The following is a 23,432-nucleotide window of genomic DNA, read 5'->3' on the forward strand; positions in this document are numbered from 1 at the left end:
ACATCTCAGCTAGTGTTTGCCAGTAGGAGAAGATCCTATGGCCAAATGAAACCAAAATTAGTCTTTTTGCAATCAGACTAAACATTAGGTTTGAACACTGCACACTATTAAAAATACACCATCCTCACCGTGAAGTAGGGTGGGGGCTGGAAGGTTTGTGAGGATAAACTGAATGCAGAAAAATACAGGGAAATCCGGGAGGAAAACCTGACGTAATCTGCAAGAGACACAAACCTTGGAAGAAGATTTGTTTTCTAGCAAGACACCAAGTTTAAAGCCAAAGCATAAAAACTACCAAGTTATTGCCCTAGAGTGGGTGAGTTAAAGTTCAGATCTCAGTCCAACTGAGAATGTGTTGCTGGACTTGAAAGTCTGTTCACTCACAATCTCCATTAAACCTGGCAGAGCTTGAATAGTTTTATAAAGAAGAATGGGGAAAAAGTGCGCCATCCTGTGGTGTAAGGCTGAATGATAGAGATATGCGCACAGACTCAAGGCTGTTGTGGCTGTCAAAGACGCATCTACTAAATACTTACCTGAATACTTACGCAATCAGTTATTTAGTGTTTTATATTTGTAATCTATATTATCATTTTTACATTAAAAAGTGTTCTTTTGTTGACCATTGTGAAAAAAACAAATTTAAATCCATTCTGATTCAATGCATAACAATAAAATGTTAAAACCTCCAAGGAAGGGGGTGAATAGATTTTGCATAGGCATTGTATTTTAAGAAAATATGTTTTTTGTCTTCTTGGCCTCACAAGCCTGTGATCTCTCGCTCTCTCTCTCTCACACACACAAACTGGATTGGTTGTAGCTATGTGCAATGTTTCACAGTGAGAATTAGATTCAAGATTCTTTATTTGTCACATACACAGTGTAGTGAAATGTGCCCTGAATTGGCACATGAGCAATAAGTTAACAAATTAAATTTAAATGAAAAAAGAAAGAAAGAAGAAATTTAAATTAATAAAAAGAAACTTAAAAGGGAAGCACTAAGGTGATACAATATATGGGGGATGTGTATGCAGTCATATGAAAAAGTTTGGGAACCCCTCTTAATTCTTTGAATTTTTGTTTATCATTGGCTGAGCTTTCAAAGTAGCAACTTCCTATTAATATATGACATGACTTATGGAAACATAAATTTGGGCACCCTGACAGAGATATTACATCAATACTTATATTCACAAGCAAGAAGTGCGCAACGCAATCTCAGTAATCTCCAACACAAACGGAGATAAAATCTTCGAACACAAAAATATAATGCACACTTTCGGAGACTACTATAAATCCCTATATACTACTGAGTTTAAAGAAGACAATACACAATCTAATGCATTTCTGGATACATTACAGATACCACAAATAGACGCTTTTAGTGTGGAGGAACTTGATAAACCTCTGGCGTTATCAGAATTACTAGATGCTATAAAGTCACTCCAAGGCAGGAAAGCAGCAGGCCCTGATGGCTACCCTGCAGAATTTTACAAGAAATTCTCCGCTCAGCTAGCTCCCCTCCTATTAGCAACATTTACAGAAGCCAGAGATAACCAATCTCTTCCACAAACCTTTCGCCAAGCACTAATCACTGTCTTTCCAAAACAAAATAAGGACTTATTACAATGTGCATCATACAGACCAATTTCACTTCTGAATAACGACGTTAAAATACTCTCTAAAATCATAGCTAGAAGGATGGAGAAAGTGCTCCCCTCGGTAATATCACAAGACCAAACTGGATTTACTAGGGGTTTAATGTAATATACTCACCAACTAAATCAAACACCCCAGAAATATTATTATCATTGGATGCAGAAAAAGCATTCGACATGATTGAATGGAAATACCTTTTTACTACATTGGAGAAGTTTGGGTTTGGCCCAAACATTTGTGCATGGATTAAATTACTGTATACTAACCCAGAAGCTTCAGTTTGCATCAACAACATTTGCTCAGACTACTTTAAACTAGAAGCGTGGCACTAGACAAGGATGCCCTTGTCACCACTGCTGTTTGCATTGCCATTGAACCACTGGCAATACATTGTCGAAATACTGATCAGATAAAGGGGATTAGCAGAGAAGGACTGGAACAGAAAATCTCATTATATGCAGATGATATGGTACTGTATATATCGGACCCAGAAAATTCTGTGCCTGCAGTCTTAGCAGCACTCACAGAATTTCAAAAGATCTCTGGTCTCAGAATTAATCTGAATAAAAGTGTACTCTTTCCAGTGAATTCTCAAGCATATAATATTAGATTAGATACCCTACCTTTTATCATTGCAGAACAGTTTAAATACCTCGGGGTAAACATCACAAGTAAACATAAAGCTCTTTATCAACAAAATTTCGTCTGCATGGAAAAAATTAAACAAGACTTGCATAGATGGTCAACCCTTCATCTCACACTAGCTGGAAGAATTAACACTGTTAAGATGAATATTCTTCCTAAACTCCTTTTTTTATTTCAAAACATCCCAATATACATTAATAAATCATTCTTTAGGCAATTAGATTCAACAATAACCTCATTTATTTGGAATTCAAAACATCCACGCATCAAAAGAGCGACCTACAAAGACAAAAGGCAGAAGGCATGGCTCTACCTAACTTCCAGTTTTATTACTGGGCAGCAAATATACAGGCGATAAGAACCTGGACACAAATAGAAGAACATACACAGGCTTGGACCACAATAGAAGTAAAATCCTGCAGTACTTCTTTGTATTCCTTGCTCTGTGCTCCAATAAACACACGTTATCGGCAATATACAAATAACCCAATTGTGCTCCACTCACTTAGAATCTGGAACCAATGTAGAAAGCATTTTAAGACGGAGAAGCTTCTATCTGTGGCACCTCTGCAAGAGAACCACCTCTTTCAACCTTCACAAACATATGCAGTTTTAATATCTGGAAAAATTTGGAATTAACTTGCTTAGAGATCTTTATATAGACAACGTCTTTGCATCCTATGAACAATTACATTCCAAATTTAACATTCCAGCTACACATTTCTTTCACTATCTTCAAATCAGGAACTTTGTTAAACAGAACCTTCCAGATTTTCCTCATCTTGCACCCTCATCCATGCTGGAAAAATATTGCTCAATCTCAAGGACTTAGACTCCATCTCTACAATATATAAAATCATTTTACAATCCCTCCTTTCAAAGATCCAAGAGGACACTGGGAAAAAGATCTCTCAATTAATATATCAGAAAAGGAGTGGAAAGTAGCAATGCAGAGAATTCACTCGAGCTCCATATGCAAAGCATACAATTATACAACTCAAAATTATATATCGAGCACATCTGTCTCGACTAAAACTCTCAAAATGTTTCCAGGGCATGATCCAACCTGTGAACGCTGCAAACTAGTTCCAGCCTCACTAGGTCACATGTTCTGGGCCTGCACCAAATTAACATTATTCTGGACAAAAATTTTAATTACCTTTCAGACAGCCTTGGACTCACAATCCCTCCTAACCCATTAACAGCTGTGTTTGGGGTTCTTCCAGAGGGCTTAAAGTGGAGAAAGACATACAAATTGTGATTGCATTCACTACACTGTTGGCACGCAGACTTATTCTGATAAACAGGAAGAACCCAAACTCTCCTCTTTTAAGTCAGTGGGAAACCGATGTGTTATATTATTTGAAATTGGAAAAAATCAAATACTCACTTAAAGGATCCGTACAGACTTTTTTCAAAACATGGCAGGATCTAATCAGTAATATTTTAAAAATAAGTTCATGAAGCATAGAGAATGTATTAATTTAGGTATGTTTAAAAGCTGTAAGATTTTTATGCCATTTGGCTTGCTCTCTCTCTTAAGGGTGGGGATTGATCTGTTCTTGACTCTATTTTTCTTTTTGTAAAAACTTGATTGCTTTGTATGGAGTGCAATAAAATTAATATATAAAAAAAAATACTTGTAGTTGAGCCTCCTTCTGCAAATATAACAGCCTCTAGATGCCTCCTATAGCCTTTGATGAGAGTTTGGATTCTGGATGGAGGTATTTTTGACCATTCTTCCATACAAAATCTCTCCAGTTCAGTTAAATTTGATGGCTGCCTGCTTCAAATCATCCCATAGATTTTTGATGATATTCAAGTCAGAAGATTGTGATGGCCATTCCAGATCATTGTAGTTCTCCCTCTGCATGAATGCATTTGTAGATTTCAAACTGTGTTTTGGGTCATTGCCTTGTTGGAATATCCAACACCTGCATAACTTCAACTTTATAACTGATGCTTGAACATTATCTTGAAGAATTTGTTGATACTGGGTTGAATTCATCCACGCCTCGATTTTAACAAGGGGCCCAGTCCCTGAACTAGCCACACAGCCCCACAGCATGATGGAACCTCTACCAAATTTGACAGTAGGTAGCAGGTGTTTTATTTGGAATGGGGCGTTCTTCTTCCGCCATGCAAAGCACTTTTTGTTATGACCAAAACATTCAGTTTTTGTCTCATCAGTCCAAAGCACTTTGTTCCAAAATTAATTTGGCTTGTCTAAATGAGCATTTGCATACAAACAAGTGACTCTGTTTGTGGCGTGAGTGCAGAAAGGGCTTCTTTCTCATCATCCTGCCATACAGATGTTCTTTGTGGAAATTGCACTGAATTGTAGAACGATGTACAGATACACCATATGTTGCAAGATGTTCTTGCAGGTCTTTGGAGGTGATCTGTGGGTTGTCTGTAACCATTCTCACAATTCTGCACATATTCCACTCCTGTATTGTTCTTGGCCTGCCAGACCGGCTGGGTTTAACAGCAACTGTGCCTGTGGCCTTCTATTTCCTGATTACATTCCTTACAGTTGAAACTGACAGTTGAAACATCTGAGATAGCTTTTAGCAGCCTTTCCTTAAACCATGATACTGAACAATCTTGGTTTTCAGATCTTTTGAGAGTTGCTTTGAGGAGAGTCAAAGGGAAGCACAACTTGCAATTGACCACCTTAAATACCTTTTCTCATGATTGGACACACCTGTCTAAAAAGTTCAAGGCTTAATGAGCTAATCCAACCAATTTGTTGTTGCAAAGAATCAGTATTGAGCAGGTACATGCATTCAAATCAGCAAAATTACAAGGGTGCACAAATTTTTGACAAGTTTTTCACATTTGATTTAATTTTATACAGCTACTGTAAATACTGCTTCATTAAAAATCTTTGTTCGGAAAAAAAACTACAGTACTCAGATGTTCCTAGGACATGAAAAACATACCACTGTTATCTTTTTTGTTGAAAGTAGAGTAAATTATTATGCAAGCTGAGAGGGCTTCCCAAACTTTTTCATATGACTATATATCCAGAGCATGACAATTTTAAACAAGATCAGAACTATATACGAATGTAACAGAATAATATATCTATGTACTATAAGGTGCAGTGTGCTATTTTGATTGTTAAATAGACATAATGACATGGTGGCAGCTAAGAAACAATAATGTAGAGAGTTCAGTCTGTGTTGATGAACATTTGAAAAAAATTGTGGTGGCATGTCCAGGTTAAGAAGTCGTATTGCCTGTGGATAGAAGCTTCCCTGAGCCTCTCTGTTCTGGCCATAATACTCCTAAACCATTTGCCTGTTTTCAGCAGGTTGAACAGATAGTTACTTGGGTGAGATGAGATTAGCATTTCCAAATCTGTGGTTGTGGACCTCGAACAGAGCAGAGTATGTTTTTCTTTTTACATCTAGGGAGAGCAATGACAGCATTTATACAGTTCAAGTGCATCTGTGTTTTCTTCATAAGTGAAAATAGAGATCATTGTGAGAATAACCAACACATTCGTGAAGTAATGTCTGTTTTGTCAATGTTGTAGCAGACTGTGGCAGTAAAGTCCTTCACCAATCAATTTATGTACCTTTTTGTCAACCATTGACGTGTGCTTGAAACAATTAGTATGTGATTTCAATAAGCAAAACCAGGCTTTTGCACATCGCTGCTTTGCTTCTATTCAATGAGAGAAAAAACACTGAGAGGAGCAAGGATTGCTAGTTTGGCCATTCAGTGAGAATAGCTTTGGGACCAAGCATAGCATAATGGTTAGAGACTGGACTCACTGGACAGGCTATATACCTAAGATGGGTGGTAAATCACAGGAAATTCCTAGAAACCATTACAATTGATAGGCTGGTTTAATCCATCCAGTTCAGTGAATTGTTACTAATGCTCATACCAGGCTGATACCGTTAGGGGTTGTCACACTGGATAATCTTTTTCCATATCTTTCTGTCCTTTGCATCTTGCTGTGTTACACCCATCACCTGAATGTCCTCTCTCACCACATCCATAAACCTTCACTTAGGCCTTCCTCTTTTCCCCTTGCTTGGCAGCTCTATCCTTAGTATCTTTTTCCCAATATACTCAGCTTTTCTTCTCTGCACATGTCCAAACCAATCGCAATCCCACCTCTCTGACTTTGTCTCCAAACCATCCAACCTGAGCTGACCCTCTAATGTACTCATGACTAATCCTATCCATCCTCGTCACACACAATGCAAATCTTAGCATCTTTAACTCTGCCATCTCCAGCTCTGTCTCCTGTTTTTAGTCAGTGCCACCATCTCCAAACCATATAACAAACCAGGTGTTACTACATTCCTGTAGATCATCCCTTTCACTCTTGCTGATAACCATCTGTCACAAATTACCCCTGACACTCTTCTCCACCCATTCTACCCTGCCTGCACTCTTTTTTTTTACTTCTCTTCCACAATCCTCATTACTCTGTACTGTTGATCCTAAGTATTTAAACTCATCCACCTTCGCCATCTCTACTCCCTGCTTCCTAACTATTTTACTGACCTCTCTCTCATTTACACACATGTATTCTGTCTTGTTCCTACTGACCTTCATTCCCCTCCTCTCTATAGCATATCTCCACCTCTCTAGGGTCTCCTCAACCTGCTCCCTGCTCTTGCTACAGATCACAATCTGTTTAATCTCATCTTTCAGCCTGTCCATCACCTTTGCAAATAAGAAAGGGCTCAGAGCCAATCCCACGTAATCCCACGTCTATGCTGAATGCATCTGTCACTCCTATTGCAGACCTCACCACTGTCACACATCCCTCCTACATATCCGGAACAACTCTTACATACTTCTCTGCCATTCTTGACTTCCTCATACAATACCACAACTCCTCTTGAGACACCCTCCCCATTTATCTGGGGTTGGGACTGGCACAAAGAAACACACTGCTTTGTGCATCCCCTGTGGCTGGGTAGGTAGAGAGTACAGTGAAATAAAATGTTTTAATAAAGTTGTATTTACTGTACTATGAAAGAGGTTTTAATTAGTGATACTTTAGTCGTCACCCTTAAGGGTCATTTTTAACTTTCTTTAAATGTAGTATAGGTAAATACTATAATTATTGGGATGGAATGAACATTTTGATTTCAAATTTTCAGTAGATTTGCATATTTTAGGCACCTCTGAAACAGATTTGATTATTTTAATAGTGATTTCTATTTTCCTGTTTGTACGTGAATATGTGAGTCCATGGACACGATACCTCAAAAAAATGAATCAATCTGAATGAAACTTGGCATGGTTATTAGAATTTTAAAATGCTAGAAGGCACAAGATTTTGCTCTACAGCGATAATGATTTTCCATTTTTCTGGGCATATTTCTGTTCCAACTACAGAATATTTGGAAATGGCGAATGCACATTTGTTTCAATAAGATATGAATTTTCCATTTCAATCCACATCATTAAATAATGACCTACCCTATTTTACCGCTTATATTGCAGGTTTGTATAGGAGAAAATCTTGTACACAACATATCAGATTTTTTTTATCATTGACCTATGGTCTGACAGGGGTCACTTTTACCAGTGACCTAAGCAAGGTAGTCTGAACTGTTACATGAAGATGGTTTGAAACAGAGTCTCCTGCAGCAGTTCCAGCAACAAATCTATACCAGCATGTGAGCTTTTTAAGATAATAGAAGCTACTGATGTTGTTGCTTACACAGCAAAGCAGGTGTCTGCTGCTGATATCTGCAGCACTATAATTAAAGTAGGTCCAAGCTGTTCTATCATATACAAAAGCCTTTACAACTACAGAGCTTTGCAGATTAGCTAGGAGAATGTGTCGATTTTGACAATGCAGATCCTTGCAAGAATAGAAATTATCTGTTTTGTCACATTCATTGTTTGTAAACTTCCTTATTCTACTATAGGATAATGAGTCAGAGCTGCAAACAACATCATCATCTAGACTGGAAGCAACTGAATAGTACAGGTACCTTCTTGTAAAGCATATTAACTCACATTCGCCAAAATGATATAAAGTTACTGTCTCTTCTCAGAGGTTTTCTCAGGAATACGCCTCTGGTCAGCAGCTTATCCTTCTGAAATGGTAGTAGTCGGGTTCGAAGTTGTGGATCCCAGATTACAGGACAACCTTCTTTGTCAGCCAAGGTAAATGAGAACTCATCCAGAACAGTGTCTAATTAGGCTTCTATTTGTCAGGGTACCTGCAATGCATCAGCAGGCTCCCTTTTTCTCTTCAAGCCATGCTCCACTCTCCCATCCGTCAGCAGGTCAAAGAACAATCTGCCTGCCCTCAGGAATTCACTGAGGGTGATACACCCTACTCAAATGTTCATCCTGCCTCAGAAAGCAGTAGTGGGACTCAAATTCTGGGCAGTCTTCTTTGCTATAGTGCCTATAAAAAATATATAAAAATATTCACCCCCTCGGAAGTTTTCACATTTTATTGTTATGCAACATCAAATCCTAATGGCTTTTTTGGCACTGGCCAACCCAGCTGTTAATTGTCAAAGTGAAAACAGAACTCCATAAAGTGGTTTAAATTAATTATATATATAAACCACAAAACAATTAACTACATTGATGTAATTACATCTTCTCCCCATGTCTGCATGGATTTTTCTTCTGTTACTATTTTTTTCTTAAATACCTAGATCAAGGGTGGGCATTGTCAGCCCTGGAAAGCCGTTTTCATTTCAGTTGCTTAATTAGAAACCAATCCTTGCCAGTTTCAGACCTTATTTAATTTTATGGCTTTTTAGTTTGCAATGCAAAGTTATTATATCATAGATTTTTCCTTTCCAAGGATATCATCCAAATGATTTGAAGCCTAAAACAGATAATTTTCAGTCTGTCACATTTTTCTATTAAGTGTTTTATCAAACAGTGCATGATGAACACACACAGTTGTAAATAGAAACAAGATAGTTGGAGAACTGCTGGCTGCTTTGTCATTTATATCTTATTGCTAATAAGAAGCCATTAAAACAGTGAATGCAGCTGTTTAAGACTGACATAAGCAATTAAGGTTGGGGACCCTTAACAAGAAAGACCACTAAAATAAAGAATCAAAATGTCACGTAAGCAACAAGTGCTTCATCAGCCATAATTGACTTCTCCTTAAGAAGGTGGATTGGAAGAAAAACCTGCAGCCACTGTTGCCCTCCAGGACTGACATTGCCCACCCCTGACCTAGACAGTATTCAGTTAATGGACTCTACATTGACCGCATATGGGTAACTGTGACATGTCCACATCAACTTTATACAAGACTAGCCCAAGTCCCTGTGACCCTTGACTAATTTAAACAGGTTGGATGATGAATACGTGTGACATTAACTCTTCATTTATATGCTGCCTTTTAAGTTGAGAAAAACAAAAAAAGAAATTAGAGCTTGTCCTGCATGGCCCTTAAGATTAGTAGACCAAAGGCAGGAGTGGTGTGAGTCTAATGCTGAGTACTTTATGAGTGGAAAATGACATGTTACAAACATTATGAACAGTCAGTCTGAATCAGTTCTTTCAAACAATGAGGGCAGACCACAATCCCCAGAAGATACCAATGTGGCCAACAGAAGAACATAGAAATGATACACAGAAGACACACGAGGCTGGGAATCAAACCCAGGTCTCAGGATAGTGATGAGATAAGGCCACCACCTTCACCACTGAGTCACCTATTGTTAATGGTTTTAATTATTACAATCACTTCCATTGAGAATACACATTGCAGCCTCAGAATACTGCACAGTTTTATGTTTGCAAGATTTTTTTTTTCCCTTTTCTCGTGTACACAGAGCTGGATAGATTCCACCCTAAGGGTACCATTACTCACTTCATGTGTTGTGAGAACTCAGTGTGCCACTTTAGCCCAGTGGCAGAAAGAAACTGGCGGTGTGAAGCTTAGACGCTAATGATTTATACAGAAAAAAAGTACTTTTCCAGCTCTTTAATCATGAAAGGTGGCATGTTTTACAGCATGGCATAAAATCACAATAACAAGTGTACATGATTTAATAGCGTTACAGAATTCCTAATTGCCCTCATAAACTATAATCTTCTATCTGCTGTGCACCCTGGTACATAATAAATTGTCATCTCTTCTAAAGACACCATCCAGTAGTGGGAGAATGTCCCTCGTTGGCTGACTGTAAACAACATACAGGTACAAGGAAGGATCTGCACTTCAAGGAGCTGTGGGCACGTCATAAAAATAACATAACATATTAAAATATATTTCTAGAGGGAAACATAGATCTGAACATCATAGACATCAGGATAATTGCGACAAGTGTCCGCATTAACCTCATTTTTGTCTGCGTGGGAGTCATAAGAATTAATTACATCTCCCTTGTCTGTCTCTGCCATTCCCACCGTTTTGCATCCCACCTGGATGCAGTCTGAATTATTCTTCTCATTCTAGGAAAGGCACAGCCATGGTTCAGAAGCTAAACTTGCTGTCATTTATCACAGTTTTTAGATTTGCCTCCCTCTGAAGCTCCCTTTGCTCTCTCTCTCTCTCTTTCACCTTTTCTTGATTTCTTCCTTTTTTCATTTTCTTCATCTATCTCATTTTTGAAAATGACTGCTGAAATGCTGATTTCTGCCAGAAGATGTCACTTCTGAGAGGATGAAGCCTTTAGAGTACATTTGTTAGATACACTCAACAAATGAGAGTTTTTCAGCGTGTGTTTTTAAGGTGCTTTTCTTATATTATGAACTTCTGGTGGATAACATCCACAGCTTTGCACCTTTGAACTTGCCTTATGGGATGCCTTGTTTGGATACATCATTTGAAATCCACATCTGTCTTTATTAAATTTAAAACACATGGGACTTCTGGATAATCTATTGGGCTGAGTCAAAAAGACTATTATGTGATATGAGGTAGTCCAGAAGCTCAGGACCAGAATCTGTCTATTGCAGACTGACACATCATTGGACACCTTCAACCATTATAGATATTCAAAAGATGAGAACTCACACTGCATTTGTCTTCCAATTCTTTCTCCAGTTTTTATTACATTGAGTCAGATAAATGGGGTGGTGGAATTGCCAATGATCTGTTTTTAACAAATCTTTTATATATAGTTATTTATTCCTGGTAACTTATCATTCTTTTTGTAATACTATGCAGCATGGGTTGCTTTTTTCAATTGACCAGTAACGGCGCACTGCACAATAACGTGCCGTGAATACACTTGACTTGTGCATTCCTAGTTTTCATACACTTTTTCTGTATGTTTAGCATTTGTTTGCTCAGAGGTTGATGTGCTTGCTGCTTCCTGAGCAGCTCTTCTTTTCTCCACCGTAGCGGCCGCTCCTTCTCTTCTTTTGTTGGCATCTTTGCATGTTAAAACTGATTAAGTCAGTGTTTGTGTTGCAATTACTTAGTATGTTTTCTTTAATTTTTCACTTAAGCTGGCACTTAAGTCTTCAATCTGCCTCAAGAGTGATTTAAGCTATGAAGAGGTAGAGGATGTGACGGCGAAAGTGGTAGGGATGAGAACAGTGCCTGTATGCATGCACTGCACGGCTGCCCTACCGGCTGCTGCTGAGAGTTGATTCTACAATAAAATAAAATAAAAATAAAAAAAGGAATAACTTTAGAGGTCAATCATCACCCTGAAAGTGGATAGTAGACCTCACGTAGTATGTGTGTACCACATTTCAGCTCAATAAGTCAAACGATTTGCGAGTTACAGGTGATTTAAAACCCTGGACAGACATATGGACAACCAGGTAGTGTATTATATATAAAGATAGAGACTTGTAAAAAGAAAATACACTTTTACTCTCATCAGACCTATTTCTTCCCTTCAAAAAGTATCGTATTTATGCGTGTACCACGCGCTCACTTTTTCCCGAAAATTAGCATTAGAAAATCAGGTGAGTTTGGAAGCAGAGAAGATAGGAAATCGGGCAGCAGGTCGCAAGTTCGATGTTCCAGAGTCATGTGTTCGAGATTGGCGATGGAAGAAAGAAAAACTTTTGCCATGCAACAAAAACAGAAGGGCATTTCACAGAAAATGTGCCCTAAACGCTTCCTATACAATCACAGCGCGCGTCGTACACAGGGCAAAACAATTTTCGCGATTTTCTTTGTAAAAATCAGGGTGCGTGACTTATACAAGGATGCGTGGTACATGAGTAAAAACAGTATACTTGGTCCTGTTCTTTGTAAAGTCAATGTCTTTTATTCAATTTCATAATGTGACATACACTTCCAAGAAATAAAAAAACAAAATTCATGCAGAAATAACAGAAGTCATACATTAAACTTACAGTCCCCTCAAAAATTTTCAAAAGGATTGGGATTGCAAGTTATGAACTCAGTTCAATTTTTTATTTAGTATAAATTCATATGCAAACAGAACTCTCTAGAAGCATTGGAACAGTGAAGTCAAATTGATGTTAATGCTTTGTGCACAATTGTGATTGAGAAAAGACTGATAAAACTACAAAATGTGCCATTATGTTTTGATATTTCTGTTCACATTTGTACACTTCCACATTTTAGAATTTTACCAGTAATTATATTCTTCTTATTTTGCTTCTGTTCTTATAATCTCTTCCTTCTGCAATAACTAATTAGGTAGACACAAATAAAACTGAACAGTCTTTTTTCATTGGTTTTGCTTCCTGAAAATTTTTTGATGATTATGACAGACAGCTTCAAGCTGATGTCTTAATAATTTCAGATTGATGGTAAAAATATGAGATTAACTTTTATTGAATTTAGCATATTTAGTCCCTTAATGATGCTGACACATTACATTAGTTCAAAACTGACTAAAAAGATTTTGCTTCTGGTCTTCATTTACACTCAGCATCTGATGCTTCTTGTTTCAGTGTACAACAAAATTAGGCCAGTGTAGAAGAAAATCCAGAGGAAGACAGAAATAGTTCAATCAATTTGATTTTTATTCAGTCACAGTTGAGTTACCTGGATTCTGCATTGCAAGGCAGAAGAGCAAAGTTACATTTTTCGATTGGCTTTTTAGAATTTCTTCTGCCTTCCCCTTCCCCTTAGTTAAGCAAAAAGCATAATATTGTTTACTTAAGCATTTTATTTTATTTTTAGCATTTTATTTTTCTTATTTTTTTCACTTGTCAGATAGACCCTAAAGAAGGAAAGGTGATCTTTCCTGTGTCAAATAGACGCGTTCCTTAAGAAACTAAAAATTGTCTTTGGTCAGCTTACTGCACCCTGTCTTATGACAGACACCTGTATGAATGATAGGCCATTATAGCAAAACGGCTGTGTCAGCTATTAACCCTAACTAGCTTGCAAGCATTTAATTTTTCTTTCATACCAGCATTGATGGATTCTTTGCACACTTATTCTACTTTTCTGCTGTTTCAAAGTCCTGTTGAAACCTTTCACTATGTTCATCACTGACTGCACTGCAATTAGTGGAGATGACGTCCAAGTGCAAGTGCAGAAAATGAATTTTTAGCTACATGTTGCCCTTCATGTTTTCATATGCTTGAAGCATGTGGTTATTCAGCAGGATATATGGTGTTCTATAGTTGTCAAGAAAATTCTCAATAGTATCCATGAATTTCTTCCATGCCTTTTCCACTGCCCCCACTAGCATAACTTGGAAGTGCATGTCATAGATGACATGTCTGATTTGTGAACCAACAAAAATGCCTTCCTTAATCTTGGCACAAGTTATTCAAATCCATTACCTTCCTTGTTTATCGCTGTCACAAAATTTGTAATCACTCCAAGTTTTATATAAAAGTGGATGCAAAAACACCTTTGCTGTGTCGACAAGTGGTTTATGTGCCTCATTGACTTAAATGCTAATGGAGCGGCCAGTTCTTTTTAATGTAATATGCTGTTTTGCAAGGCTGTCACATTCACAAATAAAACAACAGTATATAGGATATCAGAGCTGAATTCCCAAAAGCAGTGCCACTACACTGATGTTCCAGTTGTAGTTGTTTTACTGTATATGTACTTATGATATGAGAGGAAATCACAAAAAACAGGCAATTGTAATAAAATGGTACTTGAAAGCAAAATTTATTAATGATTTTTTGTGCCAAAATAAAAAATATACACTCTATAGTGTTCATTAGGCAAAATCTTCATTGTTCAATGTGTGTTGTTTAATTATTAGATATATACTGTATGTATAAATGGGATTATACTGTATGATCTACAGATAGGCACAGTACTGTATAACATTGGAACATTAGAATGATCTGGACGAGAACAGGCCATTCAACCTAACAAAGCTCTCCACTCCTATCCACTTAATTCTTTCAAAATAGTATCAGGTCGAGTTTTGAAGGTCCCTAAAGTTTTGCTGTCTACCACACTACTTAGTAACTTATGCTATGTGCCTTTGGTTCTCTGGTAAAGAAAATCATTGTAGTTTTTGTGCAAAATTTACCCTCGACAAGTTTCCAACTGTACTCCTGTGTTCTTTATGATCTCATTTTAAAGTAACAGTCTCCATCCACTGGATTACTTCCCTTCCTAATTTTAAACACTTCAGTCAAGTATCCTCTTAATCTCCTAAATCTTAAACTGAAAGAGCTTCGCTCTTTTAACCTTTTCCTCAAAATGAATTTCCTGTAGCCCTGAAATCAGCCTAGTCGTTCTTATGTGGACTTTTTCTCCTACTGCTCTGTCCTTTTTGTAGCCTGGAGACCAAAACGGCACACAGCACTCCACCTGAAGTCTAACCAGTGCATTATAAAGCTTCAACATAACTTCCTTGGGCAATATACACTTTACACAAAATAGGCACTATATAACCTGGCATTCTGTTAGACTTCTTAAAAGCTTCTGAACACTATCTTGAAGATTCCTAAAACCTTCTCATAAGCTATACTTTTGATAGATAGATAGATAGATAGATAGATAGATAGATAGATAGATAGATAGATAGATAGATAGATAGATAGATAGATAGATAGATAGATAGTGTGGACTATGGCCGACAGCTTATCTGGTGACTTTTATTTGGTGTCTGGCGTCTGATCTGAGGGTTCAAGGGGACGACAGTGCCCCCTATCTGTCACAGTGGAGTGGCTGGCAGGATTCTCTGGCCGTCGGTTTGGCAGAGGACCTGCGAAAAACAAATATTTCTGTGGACAGAAGAACCCCAAGAAGACAGCGTCACGATACACAGAGAAAAATCACCACAAACCCTGTTTTCCAAGTCCGTTATGGGAAAGAAAAAGGGAAAGCAGAGCGACAGCACCAGTAGAGGATCCAAGCTCATCATGGCTGATGCTCAGGATGAGCTACAGAGTGGCCACACGAGTCGGAAGGGGCCTCCGCAGAAGGAAGACTACCACGAGGTATGTGCCGGTGATCTATTTGACAATATCTTTAAAAAACTCATTTCGTCCCGTGCACATACCTCGGAGAAGATAATCTGGAGGCTCTGCGGGAGGCAGGAGAATCTCCCGAAGACGATGATGTGCTCCTGTTCGAGCCTACGAGAGAAATGGATTTCCTCATGTCGGGTGCTGGCGAGGAACACGTGACCTACCCTGATGGATTGTGGGAAGGAGAAGGTCCGCGCCCTACTCCTTACGGCTTCACCCAGGAATCGACAGACTTGGATTTTCCGAAGGGGAAGGGGGAGATGAGCAAAGTTTACGGTTAACCCCACGAGAAGGTAAGGAGGGCCGGGAAATGACTGGTTGGTCTGCCGACAAATTAATACAGGCAGATCACAGTCAGCCAAAGATGGCGACCCGGTCGCTCTGCAAAAGAGAACTCCAATTCCCAGAAGCCTGTGCGCAACCCAACTGACCACGTGCTAGGAGTGGGCGTAGTCATTGGCTCCTGGCCGGAAGGCAAGGCAAGTGATAGTTTGAGCCTGCCTCCGGCTGAATTAATTAATGTTATGGAATTGCGGGAACTGAAAAAATTACTCCAGCCCATAAGTAGTTTTTTGCAGATTGCCACTATGATAAAGAAGATCGTGGAAAAGCTGGGAGCAGCGGCCAAAGCGCCTTTGAGAAAGGTGGAGGAATACCTGCGGCGTTTTAGTCAAGAGCCTCCCGTAATGATTAATGCGGTGGTACAGGTAAGCAAGACCCGTACCATACATAATAGAGGGACACAGAGTGAACCGGGCCTGCAATTGATTAATAGCGGGTGCCAGTTCTCTGCGAGCCCTACAAGGGAGTCTGGAACATTGACCGAGTGGGCAGGGGAAGGATTGATCGAGCCGGAGAAGCTGGATAGTGCTGTTTCCCGGAGTGATGCGGTTCTAAAGACGCTACCACTGGTCACTCATAAATCAAAGGGGATTCAGACAGTAAAAGGGCTATCTTTGACTCATAGAGAAACCCAAATTGTGGACAAGCCCCAGATTAAGAAGGAGATCCCAAAAGAGAAACGGAGGTCTCCTGAAAAAATAGAAAAGGGAGCAGAGAGCTCAGAGGCGGCTATGGAACCCTCCTCAGCGGGAAAAGGATTGGAGCCAGAATTTCCTAGGTGTTTCCAGTTCCGCAGAGGGAAAATAGCAGGAGGACAGAGGCAGTGTTATAATTGCTGACAGCTGGGCCATATTTGCGGAAACTGTCCTTGGAGAACGGGGGATAAAGTATCCCACTATTATGATGTTCCCCTAGGTTCTCCAGGAATACTTTAAATGGAATGATCAAGGTTCAACCGGAATATCCTCCTGAAGGAAGACATCCCTTGCGGGGCTGGATGCTTTGAACCATGGTTCTTTGCTGAGGGGGGAGTATTGTGGACTATGGCCAACAGCTTATCCCAGCCAATACCCCCAAGCTGCCAGTTGGAGCCCTCCCTGCGATGTGAAGATGCCTCGAATTCTAGCAGGGCATCATGACATTTGGAGTTTTAATGACCCGGAAGTGTTGCCAGTCACATGGACAGAGAAGAGAAACACTTCCGGGTCAAAGACTATAAAGGACTGTGGAAGATCCCAGCAGTGGGCCGAGTTGGGAGGAAGGGTGACTCAGCTGCTGGGAGGTGTGGAGGATTTATTTTATTGTGGATTATTGATTTATTGTATACTGTGGAGGTGCTTTGTGCACACTTATTTGAAGAAATTAAAATATTTCTGACTTTTATCTGGTTTCTGGCGTCTGATCTGAGGGTTCAAGGGGATGACAGCACCCCCTATCGGTCACAATAGATAGATAGATAGATAGATAGATAGATAGATAGATAGATAGATAGATAGATAGATAGATAGATAGATAGATAGATAGATAGATGCCATCCTGTGCCATCAATGACTTTGAAATCATACCAAAAGGGAGATAGCTAGAAGCAATGTTTCTACATTTTGGGTCATCACCTCAACAAATTTATTTAGACGACTTGAAGAATGCATTGGAAAATAAATAGTCGAAATACATAAAAAGCAGAAACAGAAACATACAAATACATCCAAGACAAATCAAAGGTAAATTGATAAGATTGTGATGAGTGATACTGACATTTATTTATTCAAATATAAAAAAACCTGCTCAGTTTGCTAAATATAACTATTTATCACATATATGCAGATAGATGTATTTCAGATTAGGACTACCAGGTGTTTTGATTTTTGACTGTTCAGATGATAGCATTTACTAAATTAAAAGTAAATTTGCATTATTTTTGATAGATTTCAAGTGTTTGTCTAAGAGGAGCTTTTTAAGAAAAATCACAACTTTTAAGATAAGTACCTTGCTTTGAATTTTTTCTAACAGATTAATATAATTAAAGATCTTTTTTTCATAGTTTATATTTAACATTTTCTTTTTATAATTGATTGTGTTATTCTCATTTCATTTAACAACAAAAAACAGTAGAAAAAAGTAGTAGAATAAATATTATATTTAATTTAAACTTAATTCAAATTATTAATTACATATCCACATCAGTGAAGCATTGGTGTGGTCATAGAAGTTAATGATATTAAAAGAAAATCTACACAGATTTGAACAAACCTTGAAAGCATTGCTTTTTTAGTAGCAGGATCAAAAAATGAACCCAGGTCAACAGATCTGTGAAGAAAAATTCAAATCTCAGGAGTAGCTACTTCATACAGATGTTGCAAGCCTATCCCTAAAGAGATGAGTGACAAGGGTGAATGATAGATACAAGTACATTGGTGCTAAAAAGGGTTGAAGAGGTTAGACCAGGGGGGCAGAGGAGTGTGCTACTGAAATGCAGCATCAGTGCGTAACTAAAGCAAGGGGTGACAGATTGGCAGGATAAAAAAGATCTCGTTTTATTGTTTTGGAGGTCTACATATAAACCACACAATCGTAGTAATAAGGCATTATTGACAGCATACCAAAGCATCATTAAAAATGTTAAACAGACTTTTTTAATTTATCAAGAATACTGTCAAGAAACTGAAATGTTGTTTGTATTGTGAAGTGTTTTTCATCATTACTTTTAGTCTTGTACTGACATTTTGTTATATGTACATCGTCATTTTGAGTGTCTGACACTTTGGACAGATGCATGTGGCATCATTACGTCATAAAAGGTAACATCAACACATACAAAGCCAAATTTCTGGTTACAAAGAAAGTTTATCTATCTATCTATCTATCTATCTATCTATCTATCTATCTATCTATCTATCTATCTATCTATCTATCTATCTATCTATCTATCTATCTATCTATCTATCTATCTATCTATCTATCTATCTATCTATTTCCATCAGAGGAGAGCAAAGAGCCAGCAGCAAAAATGTAACAATTACAAATGTGAGGGTGAGGGTACTTGGCTGGCACGACATGAGGCACAAGGACGGCAACACATACCTTGAGGGAGGAAGAGAGCTCCACAAGAAGACGGTTATGGGTCCAGCAAGTGAGGGAAGCTGCATGAAAGGACCGAGCAAAGCTGGCAGATGAAAAGTGAGGTGTGCCTAGATCACAGCAACACAAGGAGGACAGAGTGGAGAAAAAGAACGCCGAGGAGATGCTGACAGGGATTCCACGATTTGACAAAACTTCTGCTGGGAAACAAGTGTCCAGTGAACAGAATGCATCGGTGGACAGTTGGCCGATTAATTGTTGGGGTAACATTGTACAAACTGGACTCTGCCCCACTAAAGGTTGTATCCTCCAAACCTGTTTTTGACGGCCCTTTAGAGTGTGGACTGTGTGTTTCCTTTTAAAAAAAGGAAATTCATTCTTAAAATTGATAGATTTTGTTTATGTTCATTTATCTTTTTCATGTACTTATTATTGTCTTGTGTAATAGAAGTTACTGTTGCTTTTCCTGAAATCTGAAATTACTGTTGTGTCTTTCATTGTGTGTTTACTCACCGCCCAATTTAAAGAAACCTGTGTGCTATTATTGGTAAATTTTAGGAGTTCCCAGTCTCTTAATAAAACTGGGTGGCGTAGTCGGATATTTAAATGGTGTCTAATTTAGATTACCTGTAAGGTGACCAGACACCTGTCACATAATCCCTCCAGGTGCCACCATGTTTTAAAACAAGATAGATAGATAGATAGATAGATAGATAGATAGAAAGAAAAAAAGAAAGAAAGAAAGAAAGAAAGAAAGAAAGAAAGAAAGAAAGAAAGAAAGAAGACCTTCTGATTTCCAGTCAGCTGCCGATTCTATTGCGCCACGGAGACAGTCATAGTAAATGGCTGTCAATATTGCATGTTAAGGCGGCTTTTTGTTTCTGCAGTTATATTTTTGAATAAAAGTGCAATTGTTGTGTTAGATTTGTAACTTCTGTGAAAATATTTCTTTGATATTTGGACTTCAGGCTTCATACATTATATAGTTTATGCCTACATTTTGTCATCTACTAGTAGAATGTAAAAAAAGTTTCTGTTTTAACAATGTGTTTACACAGATTACTGTAGAAACGGAACAGACATGAAATGCGTGTGTTCCAAACAACAATCTATTATTTCCACTCTAAAACTCCACTTCACTCCCAGAAAATCAATCAAGGCATGAGCTGAGAGAAGTTTGTGTATGTTCTAAGTCAGTGGGGGGATGGAATAGCCGGCTACTTGCAGCCTGATTTTTATCAGCACATTTAGATGACAAAAGACGCTGGTGGAGAGCTGTGAACGATTTTAAGAAGCGATTTAAGGTGGGACGGATTTACGAGTTTTTTCGTAGGCTGTGGTAATTCTAGTGTTAAATGCAATTCAGTGTTGACAGCAGATTTGTGAAAAATGAAATTTAGAAGAGGCGCTAGTAAATGAAAGGGACTGCTCAAGCATACATCCACATGACTCCAATTTGTAATGTCCGATTAATCTAAAAAAACCCATGAAGATACATCAAGGCCAGAAACATATTATGGAAGTCAGGAATTGGCCTCTGGGACTTTTAGGTAGCAGTGCTAACCAATGGGTAACTTAGGCAATATCGCTGAAACATAAAATAATATGCATATGTTACTTATCCGTATATCTTATTTTTAATTGAATTCTTATGTTTCACAATAGTGACAAATATTAATTTTTACAGTGTTAGCTAAGATCAGTTGTCAGTAGAGGGTGGGAAAACTAATACTTCACACTAAATAGATCCTGGTGAAAAAAAAACTCAGGGGGCCTGTGTTCGCTAAGAAAAGTCAAATTCTCTCAGGTTGTAATAGAGGAGACTTGTTTAATATGTAGTAAGCAAACAACATTACAATTCTGAGGAATTTGATTTAATGCTACTTGAAATTTCTAATTTTTGTTTCTTATCACTGTCATTTACAATAAACTGATATGAAAAGGATATACTGTAAATGTCTCCACTTACCTTCTGTTGCTTCCTACTGCTCTCTATACTGGAGTTTTTCTGTGGGCTTTCTCCACAAGGTTTCAGCATCTTTGAACAAGTGGCATGGAAACAAGGGCAAGGTTTACATAAGATAAGCTTATTAGAGTTTTCTGTTAAGTAAACAGAGTTACGCATTTCAATATTGTCCTGTTTATCATGGCATTGGGAAGGAGGAGTGTGCTGCATGTTAATTCATGCAAGTAATCACTCCACTGTACTCTGTACGTGCCACAATGGTACATGTACTTAACTACCACTACTGCAAATACAGAGACGGAGTATGTAAACATAACAAAAATACAGCATATACACTCACCTAAAGGATTATTAGGAACACCATACTAATACGGTGTTTGACCCCCTTTCGCCTTTAGAACTGCCTTAATTCTACGTGGCATTGATTCAACAAGGTGCTGAAAGCATTCTTTAGAAATGTTGGCCCATATTGATAGGATAGCATCTTGCAGTTGATGGAGATTTGTGGGATGCACATCCAGGGAACGAAGCTCCCGTTCCACCACATCCCAAAGATGCTCTATTGGGTTGAGATCTGGTGACTGTGGGGGCCATTTTAGTACAGTGAACTCATTGTCATGTTCAAGAAACCAATTTGAAATGATTCAAGCTTTGTGACATGGTGCATTATCCTGCTGGAAGTAGCCATCAGAGGATGGGTACATGGTGGTCTTGAAGGGATGGACATGGTCAGAAACAATGCTCAGGTAGCCTGTGGCATTTAAATGATGCCCAATTGGCACTAAGGGGCCTAAAGTGTGTCAAGAAAACATCCCCCACACCATTACACCACCACTACCAGCCTGCACAGTGGTAACAAGGCATGATGGATCCATGTTCTCATTCTGTTTACGCCAAATTCTGACTCTACCATTTTAATGTCTCAACAGAAATCGAGACTCATCAGACCAGGCAACATTTTTGCAGTCTTCAACTGTCCAATTTTGGTGAGTTCGTGCAAATTGTAGCCTCTTTTTCCTATTTGTAGTGGAGATGAGTGGTACCCGGTGGGGTCTTCTGCTGTTGTAGCCCATCTGCCTCAAGGCTGTGCGTGTTGTGGCTTCACAAATGCTTTGCTGCATACCTCAGTTGTAACGAGTGGTTATTTCAGTCAAAGTTGCTCTTCTATCAGCTTGAATCAGTCGGCCCATTCTGCTCTGACCTCTAGCATCAACAAGGCATTTTTGCCCACAGGACTGCCGCATAATGGATGTCTTTCCCTTTTCACACCATTCTTTGTAAACCCTAGAAATGGTTGTGCGTGAAAATCTCAGTAACTAAGCAGATTGTGAAATACTCAGACCGGCCCGTCTGGCACCAACAACCATGCCACGCTTAAATTGCTTAAATCACCTTTCTTTCCCATTCTGACATTCAGTTTGGAGTTCAGGAGATTGTCTTGACCAGGACCACACCCCTAAATGCATTGAAGCAACTGTCATGTGATTGGTTGATTAGATAATTGCATTAATGAGAAATTGAACAGGTGTTCCTAATAATCCTTTAGGTGAGTGTATAATAAAAAAAAATATAAAACATACTGTGTCATGTGTCTCAGTTTATAGTGAGCACTATGAAAAAGAAATAGAACAATACAGTACATAAGTGGATTCAGAAGGCTTTTATACCCATTCAGCTTTCTTACATTTTAATATATTGTATCTTTGTTCTAAAATGATTTAAATTATTTTTCCCCCCTCATAAAACAACACTCATTACCTGGACTAACATATTTTTGCAAACATATTAAAAATAAAACAATGAAATCTCAAACTGACATAAGCATTCAGACCCTTTACTTAAAATTTTGTTCTGGTGCATTACATTCTATTGATTATCATCGACTTGTTTCTACACCTTTTTTGGACTCCACCTGTGGTCAGTTCACTTGATTGTATATGATTAGGAAAGGCATACACCTGTCTAAAGAAGGTTCACAGTTGACATTGTATATCAGAAGAAAAATCAAGCCAAAAAGTCAAAGGATTTCCATGCAGAGCTTAGAGATTGTGTTGAGTCACAGACCAGGGGAAGGGTACAAAAACAAATCATGCAGCATTGAGGGTTCCCTAGAGCACAGTTGCTTTCATAATTCTTAGACATAAGAAGTTCGGAACAAACACAACTCTTCCTAGAGCTGGCCACCCAACCAAACCAAGCAATCATGGGAGAAGGTCAGAGAGGTGATTACAAACCCAAGCACTAGAGCACTAGAGAACATGTGTGGAGATGGGAGGAACTTCCAAAAGGAAAACCACCACTGCAGCACTCCATCAATCTGAGCTTTCTGACAGAGTAGCCAGACAGACTCCTCTCCTTAGTTAAGAAAACATAGAAGCTCCCT

The sequence above is a fragment of the Polypterus senegalus genome, chromosome 9 (genome assembly GCF_016835505.1).
Source record: "Polypterus senegalus isolate Bchr_013 chromosome 9, ASM1683550v1, whole genome shotgun sequence".
Lineage (NCBI taxonomy): Eukaryota > Metazoa > Chordata > Cladistia > Polypteriformes > Polypteridae > Polypterus > Polypterus senegalus.